Source organism: Bufo bufo, chromosome 8 (genome assembly GCF_905171765.1).
Source record: "Bufo bufo chromosome 8, aBufBuf1.1, whole genome shotgun sequence".
Lineage (NCBI taxonomy): Eukaryota > Metazoa > Chordata > Amphibia > Anura > Bufonidae > Bufo > Bufo bufo.
Window position 1 is genome coordinate 189,070,327 of NC_053396.1, and position 16,182 is coordinate 189,086,508.

Below are 16,182 nucleotides of genomic sequence, written 5' to 3' on the forward strand. Positions count from 1 at the left end.
ATGGGAAAGAAAGGTGATTTAAGCAATTTTGAGCGTGGCATGGTTGTTGGTGCCAGACGGGCCGGTCTGAGTATTTCACAATCTGCTCAGTTACTGGGATTTTCACGCACAACCATTTCTAGGGTTTACAAAGAATGGTGTGAAAAGGGAAAAACATCCAGAATGCGGCAGTCCTGTGGGCAAAAATGCCTTGTGGATGCTAGAGGTCAGAGGAGAATGGGCCGACTTATTCAAGCTGATAGAAGAGCAACGTTGACTGAAATAAACACTCGTTACAACCGAGGTATGCAGCAAAGCATTTGTGAAGCCACAACACGCACAACCTTGAGGCGGATGGGCTACAACAGCAGAAGACCCCACCGGGTACCACTCATCTCCACTTCAAATAGGAAAAAGAGGCTACATTTTGCACAAGCTCACCAAAATTGGACTGTCGAAGACTGGAAAAACGTTGCCTGGTCTAATGAGTCTCGATTTCTGTTGAGACATTCAAATGGTAGAGTCCGAATTTGATGTAAACAGAATGAGAACATGTATCCATCCTCTGATGGCTACTTCCAGCAGGATAATGCACCATGTCACAAAGCTCGAATCATTTCAAATTGGTTTCTTGAACATGACAATGAGTTCACTGTACTAAAATGGCCCCCACAGTCACCAGATCTCAACCCAATAGAGCATCTTTGGGATGTGGTGGAACAGGAGCTTCGTGCCCAGGATGTGCATCCCTCAAATCTCCATCAACTCCAAGATGCTATCCTATCAATATGGGCCAACATTTCTAAAGAATGCTATCAGCACCTTGTTAAATCAATGCCACGTAGAATTAAGGCAGTTCTGAAGGCAAAAGGGGGTCCAACACCATATTAGTATGGTGTTCCTAATAATTCTTTAGGTGAGTGTATATTCCTTCCTTCCTTCCTTCATTTCTTTATGTCTTCCTTCCTTTCTTTATGTCTTCATTCCTTCCTTCATTTCTTTATATCTTCCTTCCTTCTTTCCTTCATTTCTTTATGTCTTCATTGCTTCCTTCCTATATTCCTTCCTTTATGTCTTCATTCCTATTCTTCCTTTCATTTCTTTATGTATTCCTTCCTTCCTTCCTTCATTTATTTATGTCTTCATTCTTTCTTTCCTATCTTCCTTCCTTTATTTCTTTATGTCTTCATTCCTTTTCTTCCTTTCTTCATTTCTTTATGTATTCCTTCCTTAATTTCTTTATGTATTCCTTCCTTCCTTCCTTCATTTCTTTATGTCTTCATTCCTTCCTATCTTCCTTACTTCATTTTTTTCTTTCCCTTCCATCCGGAGTCTGTGTTTTCTTACTGTTTTCTTACTTTCTCTTTACTTCCCCTCATTCCTCCTTTCCTTTGTTTTCAACCATTTTTCCACATGTATATCTTCTTATGGATGTGTCATCAGGGTTAATATGGAATAGCATTGAAACTTTATCCTAGTTCACTTTTTATATCCTTCCTTCCTACCTCCCTTACAAGTCTTTTTAGGTCCAAAGCTCTTTCCTTTTCGTCTTTCCCTTCCTTTCATTTCAGTCCTTCATTGTAACTCTTCCTATCTTGCACATGCATAATATTCTAGTCCATATTCTTCTTCTCACTTTTCTTGAGTTTTTTCTGTTTTACATTTTTGCATGACTGGTAACATTCCTATTCTGTTCTCCTTCTATGATGTAAGAATAATTATGATTTCAAGTGTCCACCCTCCCGTGTGCAGCTATTTTCATTGGGGGAACCTCCATCCACATGCTATTTTCTCGGAAAATGAAAGTGGTTGTCCACCCTGCAGAGCAGATACAAGGTGGCCATCGTGGGAGCTGCTGCTATGCAAACTCCCACAGTCCCGACCACCAGAGAGATCGGCGCTTTTTCCTATAGTGTGCAAGCACGACCACGGCTGCTGGATTGCAGGGTGGTCATAACTCCTAGAAACAAGAAGTGCATAATGTGATGGGAAAATGAATCCAGCCAGCAAAGGAGGCAACATGGAGAATCACAATACATTAGTAAATTCCTTGTATTATCTTTGTCTACATGATAAATGCCACTCGCTGAAGTGAGACGACCCCTTTAACATTTTGGTGCTGCAGGAAAAGTTGGCACTATAAGGTATCAGTTGAAATCAATGGTCATCCACTAATTTCCATGGATGATAGCAGTGCTCCAGGGCTTAGCAAGCCTTCAAGCTCCACACCTAGGCTGTATACGTGGTTACAATACCTGGATACATAAATGCGATGTGTACCAGTTATTAACCCCTCTTACAATGACATTCCAGTCTACCAGTAACAAGCCCCTGGAGATACCACCATGTTCTTATGGCTGTAACTACGCGACGGTGTCTTTTCATTCAGCTAGATAAACACATTCCTATTGGTTAAGTCAACATGTCCTACAGCAATCAGGACACAGCGCAAGCTCCGCATAGAAGCAATCAAAAGCAATCCAATCTCACAAATTCCCCAACCCTCCTGCGCTAATTATTTAGACTCTCACCTATGCTGAGGGCGGACGCTGAGTGACCCTGCTTAATAGGCAATTAGTGGCACGCTGAGTTCAATTCATTTCTTTGTGGTGTTCTTCCCGGCTACTGCTTCATTGTCGGGTAAGTAAAGTTCCCGATGCATCCTCATGTCACTAACCTACCCACTCAACTATAGAACGCTATAGGGGGTACCAAGAAGAAGTCACACCCGGGTTCTGGTGCCCTAAGGGGGCAAAATGTTTCACATAAGAAGACACCAGTATTATAAAAGGCACACGGTAGGGGATCTATTACAGATTTTGCATCGTCAAGTAACACCTCAAGCATGAAGGGATTGGAGCTGGTATCTGTATCTGGTGAATATGGATTAATCTAGAGATTAAGAAAAGGGCAGCGATAGCACACAAGCTCTATCACATTACCCTTAGTACCCTTAGCAGAGCACAGCCGCTCTCCGCTCACATTGGCGGTCCCGTTCTGGACATATGCCACCAATGGTTAAAATGAGACAACCCCTTTAATTGCGGAGAAACAATAAATCTTTTTTTATTTTTTATTTTTTTTATTTTATGCACTTATACAGCACTACTATATTCCGCAGCACTTTACAGACATTAGCATCGGGCTGTCCCCAGTGGGGCTCACAATCTAAGTTCCCTATCAGTATGTCCTTGGAGTGTGGGAGGCAAACCACGCAAACACGGGGAGAACATACAAACTCCATGTAGGTGTTGACCTTGGTCAGATTCAAACCTAGGAGGCTCCAGTGCTAACATGAAAAAGCTTTGCACATTTTGCGGATTTGCAGATTTTAGTGTGAAATTTGACATACTGGTATAATACCATCTAGAATGGTGCTATTCAGGAATTAGGAGATGTCTTCAATACTGTCACTGATCACACCTTACCCATACGGCCATAACTGGGGACTTCTATGGCGAGCCACAAAGCTGGGGGTCGCAAGCCACACTTTGATTCAGCATCACTGCTTTAAGCTATTCATTATGCTGCTTTCTCCGCACTATAATATCTTCTCTCTTTTCCATACGCTCAAGCCTTCTCTTCCAGAACACTGTGATTTATGGATTATGATAAGAACCCCCACAGCTGTTCAAGCCTGTTGACGGCCATGATTACCAGCCTCAGACCCTATCAGGTTATTAATCAATCCTTCTGCAGTCTGATCCTACCCTTATAGGATAAAAATGTCACTTATCTACACAATGAGCCACAATCTGCCAAGCTCTTTCATGAGAAACCTCTCATCCTTTGGTACTTGTGTTTTCCCATCTGTCTTCTTGCAGTCTCCGGCGTTGCACACTTTCATTAGTTAAACTTTTCATCTGAAAAATAACTTTCTCGGCAATAAGGTCCTAGTCTTAGTATTCTGACGACAGCAAGCGCTGGCTGAAACAACAACGTTATTTTTCTCTATTTCCATAAGGATCAGTAAACCCTCCAGGGCCTGTTTTAGGCATGTTATAGCAGGTCATTTATAATACTTGTCACGAAGGCAAATTGCAGAAAAAAATTAAATTACAATTCTACGGCTATTCTAAAAATGAAATCCGCACTCACTCCAATGGAGCTAGTGGCCTAGCTAGAAATGACTGGACCCCACAGCATATTTTTGAATGTAGCCCCCCTCCCCCAGTAATTTTTTTGCAAACCCTTTCTTCCATGCCGCCCCCATTCCTGTGGCTAGTAAAGATCGCTCTCTCAGACCAGGCCCGGCAGCTGTTCCATCCGTTTTCTACACTGTCTATACTGTCACTGTATATCATTTCATTGTGTAATACTGTTGAGAGGGCCCGGACAAAATCTTTTAGTCCTCCTCCTCCTGGATGGGCCCCTTCGGGGTCAGGGCCCCAAAGCAGCCGCTTCCCCTGCTTAACCTATAGTTACGCCCCTGGACGCAGCCATAAAGGAGTCTAAATTCTTCAAATAAGATTCTCGAAACACCTAACCTAGGTAGTAATCATTGCTGTATTAGTAAAGCAGGAGCGGATAACCATAGGCCAATAAAAATGGTCCCTGCTGGAAAAATTCTTTTTCAGTTGGGGGCAGTCCAAAAACATCTGCTGGTAGGGTTCATAGTGTAGTGTACGGGAGTTGTAATACCCGTCACTACCAAAGTGTCACTTGGTGTGCTGTCATCCCTCCTAATTATGGGGAGTTGTTGTATGTCAGTTTTATAAAATGTAATGTAATGTGTGTATTTCCCTGTTACTGAAACTTGCATGTACAGGCCTGCTAGGGGTGTTATTACAGCTTCTGGTCCATAGAGGGAGCTAGGGAGCCCTAGTTTATAAAAGGCCCAGACAGGGAAGTGCAAGGCAGACGGAGTCTAGTGTCTGTAAGCTACAGTTGGAGATTAGACAATGTCTGAGACAAGTCCAGGCCTGAAGCCTGCTGTTCAGGAGAAGATTCCCTCCTGAATACCCATATGCAGAAGCAGGAACATCTTATCCTAAGAACCTGAGGAAGCTGGGAGAGACTGAGGCAAAGATCAGAGGAGCCAGAGGTACTGAGAGAAACAGAGGAGGTACTTATTTAAGCCATAATCAAGGATATAAAGCCAGACTTAGGTTAATGGGCCTTGGTGAAGAATTGCTACATTCCAGGATCAGACAGAGTTAGAGTGCAAGCTCCTTTGCTGCAAATCCTGTGTTTAACACTCTGTAATTACCCTGCTGTACTGAATTGCCTGCATCGACCGAATTGCAAAATCGACTGTATGCTGAGGAACTGCGTTTCCAATATTGTCTCTGCCTGCAAACTACTAAAGTTCAAGTTCTGTTTTAACACCACGTTTCCTCAAATTATTCCTGCATCCGCAAATGGCGTGCCACCGTTTACTTGGCACTGGCGTCACGAACTATTCCTACCTATACCTGCCCTTGCAGAGAGTCAGCTGTACCAGGTTAGTGTATATTGCACTACTACACCCAGAAACACCTACTACGCACAACTTGAGTACACTGCACCTCTCTTTTGGCGTCACGAACAGGATACGCACGCTTTATAGTGCAAGAAGCGTGAACTTTGTGCCTTATACAGTTGCCCTGTGACCAAAGTGACAATTTTCCTGTTTATTTCAAGTGGACTTTGTGGACTGAAAATCGTACCCAAAGTGTTCCAAAAACCTCTAAAAAGCGCTGTGCAGGGTTGCGCTACCCAGAGGAAGAAAATCGCCGCATTGGAGTGTGGTTTTGTGGACTTTAAACATTCCTGCTTGCTGTCAGTGAACAGACAGCGTTTGTACCTAAAGATGGCCGCTGAGCTTGCTGAATTTACTGCGGCGTCACCTTCATCCCGAAAAGGCGGGAAAAGTTGGCGCCTTTCTGAGGAAAAAGCGGGAAGAAGGTCAAGGGCAGGCGCCACGGCTTATCTGGACATTTGCATGTCTGCCAGCATGGACACCGCCCTCCATATACTGGAATACCTGGGGGGCGGCTCCCCAGTGCAATGGGAGAAGCTGGCTACTCTAATTGACGCGACCCTATCGCTCTCCTCAGTAGGATCGAGCATGTTGGATTGTGAGCAGAGTGTTGCTGCAGCGTCCGCACCTGTAATTGAAAAGATGACTGACACCGGTGTAGAGCCAGAAGAGGCTCCACCGGCCTACGCTCCGGGACCGGAGCAACCCGCCTGCCGCACCAGGGAGAAAGAACCCGAGCCCTACTATGGCTCGTGGAGGGACTTTTTCCAGCCATCGTTCAAATGGTCTTCCCTGATGGCGGAGATTCGAGAGGCCGCTATCAAGCGGAATACCAAGACTAAGATCGTGTATGAGGAACTGACCAAGACCATACATGAGAAGCATACACACACCCAACCCCGCCTGGAAAGGAGAAAGGGAGTGGTGCTGTCGTTTGACAAATCCCGTGGCTACGGGTTTATTCAAGACTATCTGACTGGCAGAGACCTCTATGTGAATCGAAGGTCTGTCAAGAGAGACTACCTCCCTTCGTACCAGCACAGCCTCCGCGAGGGAGAGGAAGTGGAGTACACCCCTGCCGAGAGCCTGCGAGGCCCCTATGCGACTGCTGTGACCCGTCCCAAGCGAGGACCTGAGGATTGGGAGGCAGAAGAAGGAGAAGACTACTCTGGCTGCGAGCGAGAACCGGAACGCTCTCCAGAGCCGGCCCATCACGCCTTTCAGGAGCGGAGCTCCTTCATTGGGCCGAATGTCTTCTGGCAGCCAACCGTGTTGGAAAAATGGGTGAGCCCCTATCCTTCCCCCGAGCTGCCTCGTCGGGAGAAGACAATATCGGAGCTGGAGCAGTTAAAAGGACTTAGTGCTACCTTTCAAAATATCCGGATGGGACGGAGACCAGACGCGTCGCCAGTACCTGAAGAGGCCGAGTCCGCGTCATCGGTGACTGTACCTGCGCCGGCGGCGCCAGCAGAGGACAGCGACTCCGACACAGAGAGCATCGGTGAGCAGATCGTCCGGCTGGAGGAGAAGTTGCGGGAGTTGCGCAAGACATACACCGCCAGGATCCAGACGCCGCCGAGGAAGGATGAGGTAAGGGTGCCTGTCACCACCCGCCGACCGCCTTCTGTTGCCACCGCTCCGTCAGTGCCCCAGACCGGACCCGCGATTGCCGTAAATTGCTGCACCCAGAGCACCGGACCGCTTGCTGCGGTGGTGCCAAGCACGTCACACCCTGCAGTGATCATGCCAGGGCCGGCACGGTCCATCAGAGGGTTCACCCCTAGGCCTATGGGGCCAATACCAATTAGGGGCCCCTTTACCCTACAGCTGCCCCCTGACACTGTTATGTGGGCACATCCTCCTGTAGAAGAATACTACAGACGGTACTTGCCAGCGGAGCCAAGTGGATATGATGTGCCACTGTAATCAGCCTGCTAGGCCTTTGATTTATTTCCTAAGAAGTTAATGTTAACCCTTCCAGGACAGGAGTCCTATGTTGCTGGTCCTTTGTTGCGGCTGCCAGTTTGTCCACGGCTCAGTGGTAGGTGTTGACCACTGAAATTACAAAGTCAGCAAGGCCAGGCTTGTTTTCCAGGATCTCCTGCCTGCTTTTGGTACCCCACGCCAAGTTGTGGCCTGTTCCTTTGTTGCACCTTTTACCCTTCACCCCCTTTTCAGGTTGATCAGGGGTTTTACAGCACTTTTCCTGTTGTCATTTTATTGTGCAACCTGTTACTAAGGAACCGTGCCCGGAGACAGACTCAAAAGGACCTGAGCCTCCGAGATTCTTACGCTTTTAAAAGTATTGTGCCCAGAGATGGACTCCACCGCATGAGAGCCTCTGTGATTTAATAAGAAATAACCTGGGTACGGACTCATGTTTGTTATTTGAGCCTCCAAGAACTTTTATACCGTTTTCTACTGTTTTATCATGGACTTATTCATTGTCATGGACTATCCTGGTTCTAATGTTACGCTGTGCCAGGTCAGCGCCCCCGTTCCATTCATTATCCTGAGAGAAGAGAACGACGCCCCTTGTCACTACCCTGCACCTTTGCCAATTGGACCTGATGTCAATGTAAATGCAGATGAATTACATATATGTATGCCTGCATGTCTCTTTTTCTATTTCAGGTAGAGATTCCAGTTGGGCGACCCATGATGGAGTACGAGGTCGTACTCAGCTTAAAGCAGTGGGGTATGTAGTGTACGGGAGTTGTAATACCCGTCACTACCAAAGTGTCACTTGGTGTGCTGTCGTCCCTCCTAATTATGGGGAGTTGTTGTATGTCAGTTTTATAAAATGTAATGTAATGTGTGTATTTCCCTGTTACTGAAACTTGCATGTACAGGCCTGCTAGGGGTGTTATTACAGCTTCTAGTCCATAGAGGGAGCTAGGGAGCCCTAGTTTATAAAAGGCCCAGACAGGGAAGTGCAAGGCAGACGGAGTCTAGTGTCTGTAATCTACAGTTGGAGATTAGACAATGTCTGAGACAAGTCCAGGCCTGAAGCCTGCTGTCCAGGAGAAGATTCCCTCCTGAATTCCCATATGCAGAAACAGGAATATGTTAGATCAAGAACCTGAGGAAGTGTCCAGAAGCTGAGAGAGACAGAGGCAAAGATCAGGAAAGCCAGAGGTACTCAGAAAGACAGAGGAGGTACTTATAGAAGCCATAGCCAAGGATATAAAGCCAGAATTAGGTTAATGGGCCTTGGTGAAGAATTGCTGTATTCCAGGAACAGACAGAATTAGAGTGCAAGCTCCTGTGCTGCAAGTCCTGTGTTCAACACTCTGTAATTACCCTGATAAACTGAATTGCCTGCATCGACCGAATTGCAAAATCGACTGTATGCTTAGGAACTGCATTTCCTATATTGTCTCTGCTTGCAAAACTACTAAAGTTGGAGTTCTGTTTTAAGACTACGTTTCCTCAATTTATTCCTGCATCCGCAAACGGCGTGCCACCGTTTACTTGGCACTGGCGTCACGAACTATTCCTACCTATACCTGCCCTTGCAGAGAGTCAGCTGTACCAGGTTAGTGTATATTGCACTACTACACCCAGAAACACCTACTACGCACAACTTGAGTACACTGCAATAGGACCTAGTGTTGCAATCCTACAGGCTCACCTGAGTCAGAGGACAGCTGGCTGGAGGTGGAGCCCAGTGGCAAGGACCGCAGGCAGGTTGTAGTTGCAGGAAGTCAGGCAGAGGCGTAATCGGTTAGCAGGCAGTGGGTCAGGGCAGGCGGCAGTGAGCGTGGTCAGACAATCCGGATCGGGAACGGTGGAAGCAGTTCAGTTGGTAGGGACAAGCAGAAGAGTAGTCGGGGACAATTCCAAGGTCGGCAGCAGTCGAGTTGGTAGCAGTAGCAACAGAGGAACAGCAGTAGATGCAGCAGGATCAAGTCCAGAAGAACAATAACCAGCAGGGATCTGGTGCAAGAGGCTGGGCTTATAAAGAGGAAGTAGCAGGTGCAAGGAATCACAGAGATTAACAAGGCAAGGCTGGAACAAGGTAGATCAAAGAGTTCAGTAGAAGGAAATGTCCAGAAGGGTTGGTAGTCTAGTGGCTAGAGCTACTGCCTGGGACATGGCTGGTCACTGGTTCGAATCCTGACAGTACTCCCCCCCTTCCAAGGTGACCTCCGGGCACCGCAGATGATGGTTTATCGGGATGTCTTTGGTGGAAAGATTTTACCAGTCTGGGGGCATGGACATTTTCCTCCGGCTCCCAGGAGTTATCCTCGGGGGAATAGCCCTTCCACCCAACTAGATACTGCAGCCTTCCACGGTGGAGTCTGGAGTCAAGGATCTTGGCCACAGTGTATTCCTCCTGGTCTTGTACTCTTACCGGAGGAGGAGGAGGGGGGTGGCGGCCTGGGAAAGTGTTCTCAACATGTGGTTTCAGGAGAGAGCAGTGGAAAACCGGGTGCACTCGGATGGAGTCGGGAAGGTCGAGTCGGAAGGTGACTTTGTTGATTCGAGCCGTGATCCGGAAAGGACCCATGTATTTTTGGCCCAACTTCCGGGAGGGAACCTTTGGGCTTAGGTTTCTGGTGGAGAGCCACACCTTGTCCCCTACCTGGAATTCCGGAGCGGGTTTGCGGTGTTTATCCGCTGCCTGCTTGAAGCGGCTCTGGGCTCGATGTAGATTGTCCCGAATATTTTCCTGTGCCTGTTGTAGACTTGCAAGACGTTCGGCCACAGCTGGGACTGTGGTGGAAATGGGCAAGTGAGGGATGAAGGTTGGGTGTAGGCCGGTGTTAGCGTAGAACGGGCTGTATTGGGTAGAACTGTGCTCCGCATTGTTATAGGCGAACTCGGCCGTAGAGAGGTGGTCCAGCCAGTCGTCCTGCAGATGGGTGACGAAACAGCGCAAATACTGCTCGAGGGTTTGATTCGTTCTCTCGGTCTGCCCATTGGATTGGGGGTGGAACGCAGAAGACAGGTTCACCTTGATCCCAAGGGCTTGACAGAAGTTTCTCCAGAACCTGGAAGTGAACTGTACTCCCCGATCCGAAACAACATCGTCCGGGGCCCCATGTAGCCTAAAAACCTCTCGGAGTACGAGATCGGCCGTCTGTTTGGCGGTAGGTAGGCCCTTGCAGGGGATGAAGTGGGCCATTTTGGTGAGACGGTCGACGACGACCAGAACGGTGTTCATGCCTTTGGAGGGAGGAAGTTCCACAATAAAGTCCATGGAGATTGAACCCCAGGGGCGGGAGGGAACCGGGAGTGGACATAGCAAGCCCACGGGGGAGGAGCGGGGGGTCTTGTTGCGGGCGCACGTCGTGCATGAGGAGACAAACCTCTCGGTATCTTTTCTGTAAGTTGGCCACCAGAAGAAACGGGAGAGGAGCTCCTGGGTCCTTCTGATACCCAGATGGCCGGCCGGTTTGGAATCGTGGTTGAGTTTAAGTACGTCAAGTCGTGCAGATTCTGGTACGTACAACTGCTGATCCCGGTACAACCAGTAGCCACCCTTGAGAGTAAGGTTTACAGCTCCAGGTGGGTAGGTGAGGAGGTGATCGTTCTCATACCCTTCCTTGAGGGAACCCAGGAGTTCCCTCAAGTAGGTGGCTCCTATGATGCTTCTGTCGGGAAGGATACCGGCCGGAGCCTCATTGATCTGAGAGGGTTCAGAGAACATCCTTGAGAGAGCATCCGCTTTGCCGTTCTTCGACCCAGGGCGATAGGAGATAACAAAATTGAATCTGGAGAAAAACAGACTCCACCTGGCCTGTCTGGCGGTGAGTCTCTTGGCGCTGCGGATAAACTCTAGGTTCCGGTGGTCAGTGTATACAGAGATGGGATTATGGGCCCCCTCCAGCAAGTGTCTCCACTCGGTGAAAGCGTCCTTGATTGCCAGCAGTTCCTTATTCCCGATGTCGTAATTCCGTTCAGCGGGGGACATCTGGCGGGAGAAGAAAGCGCAAGGGTGTAGGAGCATCTTTTCCCCTGAACGTTGAGACAGAATTGCGCCCACCGCAGCGTCGGAGGCGTCCACCTCGACCGTAAATGGTAATTCAGGGTTTGGGTGGGCCAGGATCGGGGCAGAGGTGAAGAGGGACTTCAGTTTAGCAAAGGCCTCCTGTGCCTCCGGAGTCCACACGAAGGGGACAGTCTTTTTTGTTAGTTGAGTGATTGGGGCGATGATTTTTGAAAAGTTCCTGATGAACTTCCGATAAAAGTTTGCAAAACCTACAAACCTCTGGACCTCCTTTTCGTTCTTCGGGGCGGGCCACTCAGTCACGGCCTGGATCTTCCGGGGATCCATACTTAAGCCCTCCGGTGAAATAATATAGCCGAGGAATTGGGTGGAAGTCTGTTCAAATTCGCACTTCTCCAGTTTAATATAGAGAGACTGTTCACGGAGTTTCTGTAGCACCCTGCGGACATGCCCACGATGTTGTTCAGGGTCTTCTGAGAAAACCAAAATATCGTCCAGATATGCTACCACAAATTGGTCAAGCATGTCCCTGAGGACGTCGTTGATAAAATGTTGGAAGGTAGCAGGGGCATTGCAGAGGCCGAAAGGCATGACCAGATACTCAAAGTGACCATAGCGGGTTCGGAAGGCGGTTTTCCACTCGTCCCCCGGGCGAATTCGGACCAGGTTGTAGGCTCCTCGGAGATCGAGCTTAGTGAAGACTTTTGCCGCCCGAAGTCTCTCAAGGAGTTCAGAAATCAGGGGGAGAGGGTACCGGTTCTTCACAGTAACGTTGTTGAGCTTTCGATAATCTATGCAAGGGCGTAGAGAAGAGTCTTTTTTCTCCACAAAGAAGAAAGGGGCCCCTGCAGGGGATGTGGAAGGTCGGATAAAACCTTTTTTTAGATTTTCGTCTAAGTACTCCTTCAGGGCCTTTAGTTCCGGCTCGGAGAGGGAGTATATACTGCCGAAGGGTATTTCGGCTCCAGGTAGCAGCTCAATCGGGCAGTCATAAGGCCGATGCGGGGGCAGTTTGTCTGCATTTCTTTTGTCACAGACATCCTGGAACTCCAGATATTGAGGGGGTAAAAGCTCCTTGGTGGATAGTCCGAATAGGGTAGGTTCTTCGGGCGGAGAAGGGACGGATTCACGTAAACAGTTCTGAGAACAAAAGTCCGAGCGGAACCGTATGCAGCGGGCATCCCAGTCCACCGAGGGGTTGTGAGTTTCCAACCAAGGGATGCCTAGGATCACCGGAAACTTAGGGGAGGTGATCAGGGAGAAGTGAATGGTCTCCTGATGATCGGGTTTGACGAGAAGTTGAAGATCAGCGGTCTGGTGCGTAACCGGCCCAGAAGAGAGCGGGGTCCCATCGACGGTTTCCAGATCGATGGGGGCTGCCCTGGTTACCAGTGGTATGTTGTTCTCATGGGCGAAGGTCAAGTCCATGAAATTTCCACCGGCCCCCGAGTCAAGCATTGCGGAGCAGGGAAGCTGTCGTTCCCCAATGGTGATAAGGATGGGAACAATGAAGTGGGACCCGGTACCTGTAGTGTCCATGGTTTCAGAGGCCAAGGGTGAAATTGTAGCTTGTTGTAATTCCCGTAATTCAGTGACAGCAATGGTTCGGCAAGTCTTATTGGGGCACCTAATAGCGAAGTGCCCTGGCTCGCCACAGTAAAGGCAGAGGCCCGCGGCCAGTCGTCTCTCCTTTTCAGCAGCCGATAGAGTCTTGCGCAGTGTGTCGACCTGCATCGGTTCGGTGGAGGGTTGGTGAGCTGGCTGAGTCATTGGAGTGAAAGGGTACGCGGGCCTGTTATCTAAGGACCAGAGTCTTTCTCTCCTTCTTTCCGCGAGTCTCCGGTCAATTCGGATGCACAGTTGGACGAAGTCATCCAGATCGTCTGGGGCGTCTACCCTGGCGAGCTCATCCTTTATAAGTTCGGAGAGTCCGCGGCGAAATTGACTTTTCTGAGCAGCGGGGTTCCAGGTGGTGTCCGTGACCCAGCGGCGGAACTCGGAGGTATACTCGGCTACAGAGCGTCTTCCCTGCCGTAGACTGTGCAGCCTAGCCTCGGCAGTCGCGCAGCGGTTAGGGTCGTCGAAGACTTGGCTCATGGCTGCGGTGAAGTTGTCTAGATTATTTAATAAGAGACTGTGGGACTCCACATATGGGGATGCCCATGCCAGGGCCTCGTCAGTTAGAAGGTTAATGATGAACAGGATCTTCTTTCTGTCCGAGGAAAAGGAGCCCGGCTGCATCTGAAAGTAGATACGGCACTGGTTGAGGAACCCCCGAAACTGGCTCCGATCGCCGTTAAACTTTGACGGGAGAGGCATGCGGGAGTCTGTGACCGCGCTGCGTACGTCCAGTAGTTGACGCTGTAAGTCGATAATTTCTCTCTGTTGGCTCTGGATTGCGCCTTGAAGTTGAGTCATTTCCTTTTGGGCAGAGGTGCCAAACTCCTGAAGTTCGGAGACTTGTTTGCGCAGGGTGGCCATCGCGGACTCCATTTTCTGGCTGGTTATTCTGTTGCAATCCTACAGGCTCACCTGAGTCAGAGGACAGCTGGCTGGAGGTGGAGCCCAGTGGCAAGGACCGCAGGCAGGTTGTAGTTGCAGGAAGTCAGGCAGAGGCGTAATCGGTTAGCAGGCAGTGGGTCAGGGCAGGCGGCAGTGAGCGTGGTCAGACAATCCGGATCGGGAACGGTGGAAGCAGTTCAGTTGGTAGGGACAAGCAGAAGAGTAGTCGGGGACAATTCCAAGGTCGGCAGCAGTCGAGTTGGTAGCAGTAGCAACAGAGGAACAGCAGTAGATGCAGCAGGATCAAGTCCAGAAGAACAATAACCAGCAGGGATCTGGTGCAAGAGGCTGGGCTTATAAAGAGGAAGTAGCAGGTGCAAGGAATCACAAAGATTAACAAGGCAAGGCTGGAACAAGGTAGATCAAAGAGTTCAGTAGAAGGAAATGTCCAGAAGGGTTGGTAGTCTAGTGGCTAGAGCTACTGCCTGGGACATGGCTGGTCACTGGTTCGAATCCTGACACCTAGTCTTTTCATGGGGTAAGGTGACTAGAATTGAGAGCTCAGACTTTTTACCACTGTAAACTAATAAGATATTTTTCTATGAGCTTCAAAAACCCAACTACAACTAGTGGAGAAAAATGAATGTGGAAACACAAGTATGCAGTGGTTTTTCAAATCTGCAGCGTGCTTATTATGTTTTCCTATTTTTACCACGAATCTCACTCATTCAGTGTATGGAGTAAAATCCACAACTAACACATGTCGTTTTGCTGTGGAATTGCTTCAGCTCAGCAGGCCACTGAATGTTTTCACCACATGTTGATGTTCTTCTAAAGTCATGTGTCACATTCCACCCCAAGTGTCCCATACAAGAGAAGAACCTTCCCATAATTTGGTCACTGGTGAAGCTGGCCATACACTTTAGATGATTGTCGTCGAGATCCGCCAATTTTGGCACGATCAATTTAGCATTTATTAGCAGTGTATGGGGGCCTTCTGACTGTCCCACAAAGGCAGATGTCGGGGGAGATGTCCTCTCCACTTTGATTGACAGAACAAGGCAATGTAAACATGATCACACCTGGTCCTGACTTCTCCTAAAGTAAAAAGGATGTGGAGGTTGCAGACAGAGCAGAGTCTCTAGGTGTAATGGCATCGCCCCTGTTGCTCCTAGAGTTCCATTTGCATATAGTAAAATATCATTTTTCTCAGCAATGTGGGTACATATGAACATGGAACCAACACAGATGCCTTCAGCTGCCAAGCGCACATACAACAGGTCAGCCAGTGTCATAGGTACAAATCTTGTGACTTTAAATTTGAATCAATAAGGAATCAATAAGGCATCTTCTCTAGGATTAACAAGGTCATCTGATATGGGGGTCTTCATAGATGCAGACATCTCATGAGGACTGGTGACAATTGTCAACTTTATTTTTTCAAAAACTGCTACGAGACTTTTCAGACTTGGTTCTTTCAAGCAATTATCCAGGAATATGGATTGTATTGCTTTATCATTGGATCAGTAAAGAGATGATGCATTTCAAGTATAAATCATCTTGACTATAATACAGAATTGTAATTTCCCTGAAGAACACAGAAGAAACACTGAGATAACTAAATACTGAGATTTCTTATCCCATATTTTAGTTGCTTAGCCATTAAATGGCACGATTACGGTAATCTTGATGATGGCATGACCGGGGGTTGTTTTAGAGATGCTCTTAATACAAAGTATAAGAGTATTTAAGTGGGTGGTTAAGATGGGACATACATAAAGACCATATTTGAAGTTGGGTAGGGTTCTTTCACACGGGCAGATTTTCTACCCATAACAAGCATCAATCGACGATATGCAAATCGAATGGTGCTTATAATTAATTTCATGAGGGTAAACGAACGTTGAGCCAAAAGCTGATCTGTTTACATAGGATAGTGATCAGGAGCAAGTGTTGGAATGAGTTCTCGTTTGGCTGATCATTGCCCTATTAAAAAAAAAGCCTTAAGATGAGCAAATCGGCTTCTGTTTCTGGTGGTTGTCCTTTGGATCAACTGAATAATAGGTTAAATTAGATGGACTTTTTTAATGTATTTTCTCACATAGACCATGGAAGCCTTACCTTTGGAAGCACTTGCTTGTGAGTGTTGAGAGTAGCTGAGTGGTGGCATCAGTGAGGGAGGAAGTATTTTTTTCACTCCCTAGGAACCCAAAAAAGTTTTTGTTGAAATCTCTGGAAGTACAGGATATCTCAGGATATTCCATAAAAGTTGGATATGTGGGTG

General features: G+C 48.0%; 1 long non-coding RNA gene across 1 annotated transcript; it reads right to left on the bottom strand.

Moving 5' to 3' along the window:
• Nucleotides 1-348: 348 nt before the first annotated feature.
• On the bottom strand, nt 349-14,477 carry LOC120977937. The gene is made up of 3 exons (XR_005774013.1): nt 14,466-14,477; nt 8,950-8,954; nt 349-542 (listed from the first exon to the last, which is right to left on the bottom strand). It is a non-coding gene; the product is annotated as an uncharacterized LOC120977937 (long non-coding RNA).
• Nucleotides 14,478-16,182: the final 1,705 nt, after the last annotated feature.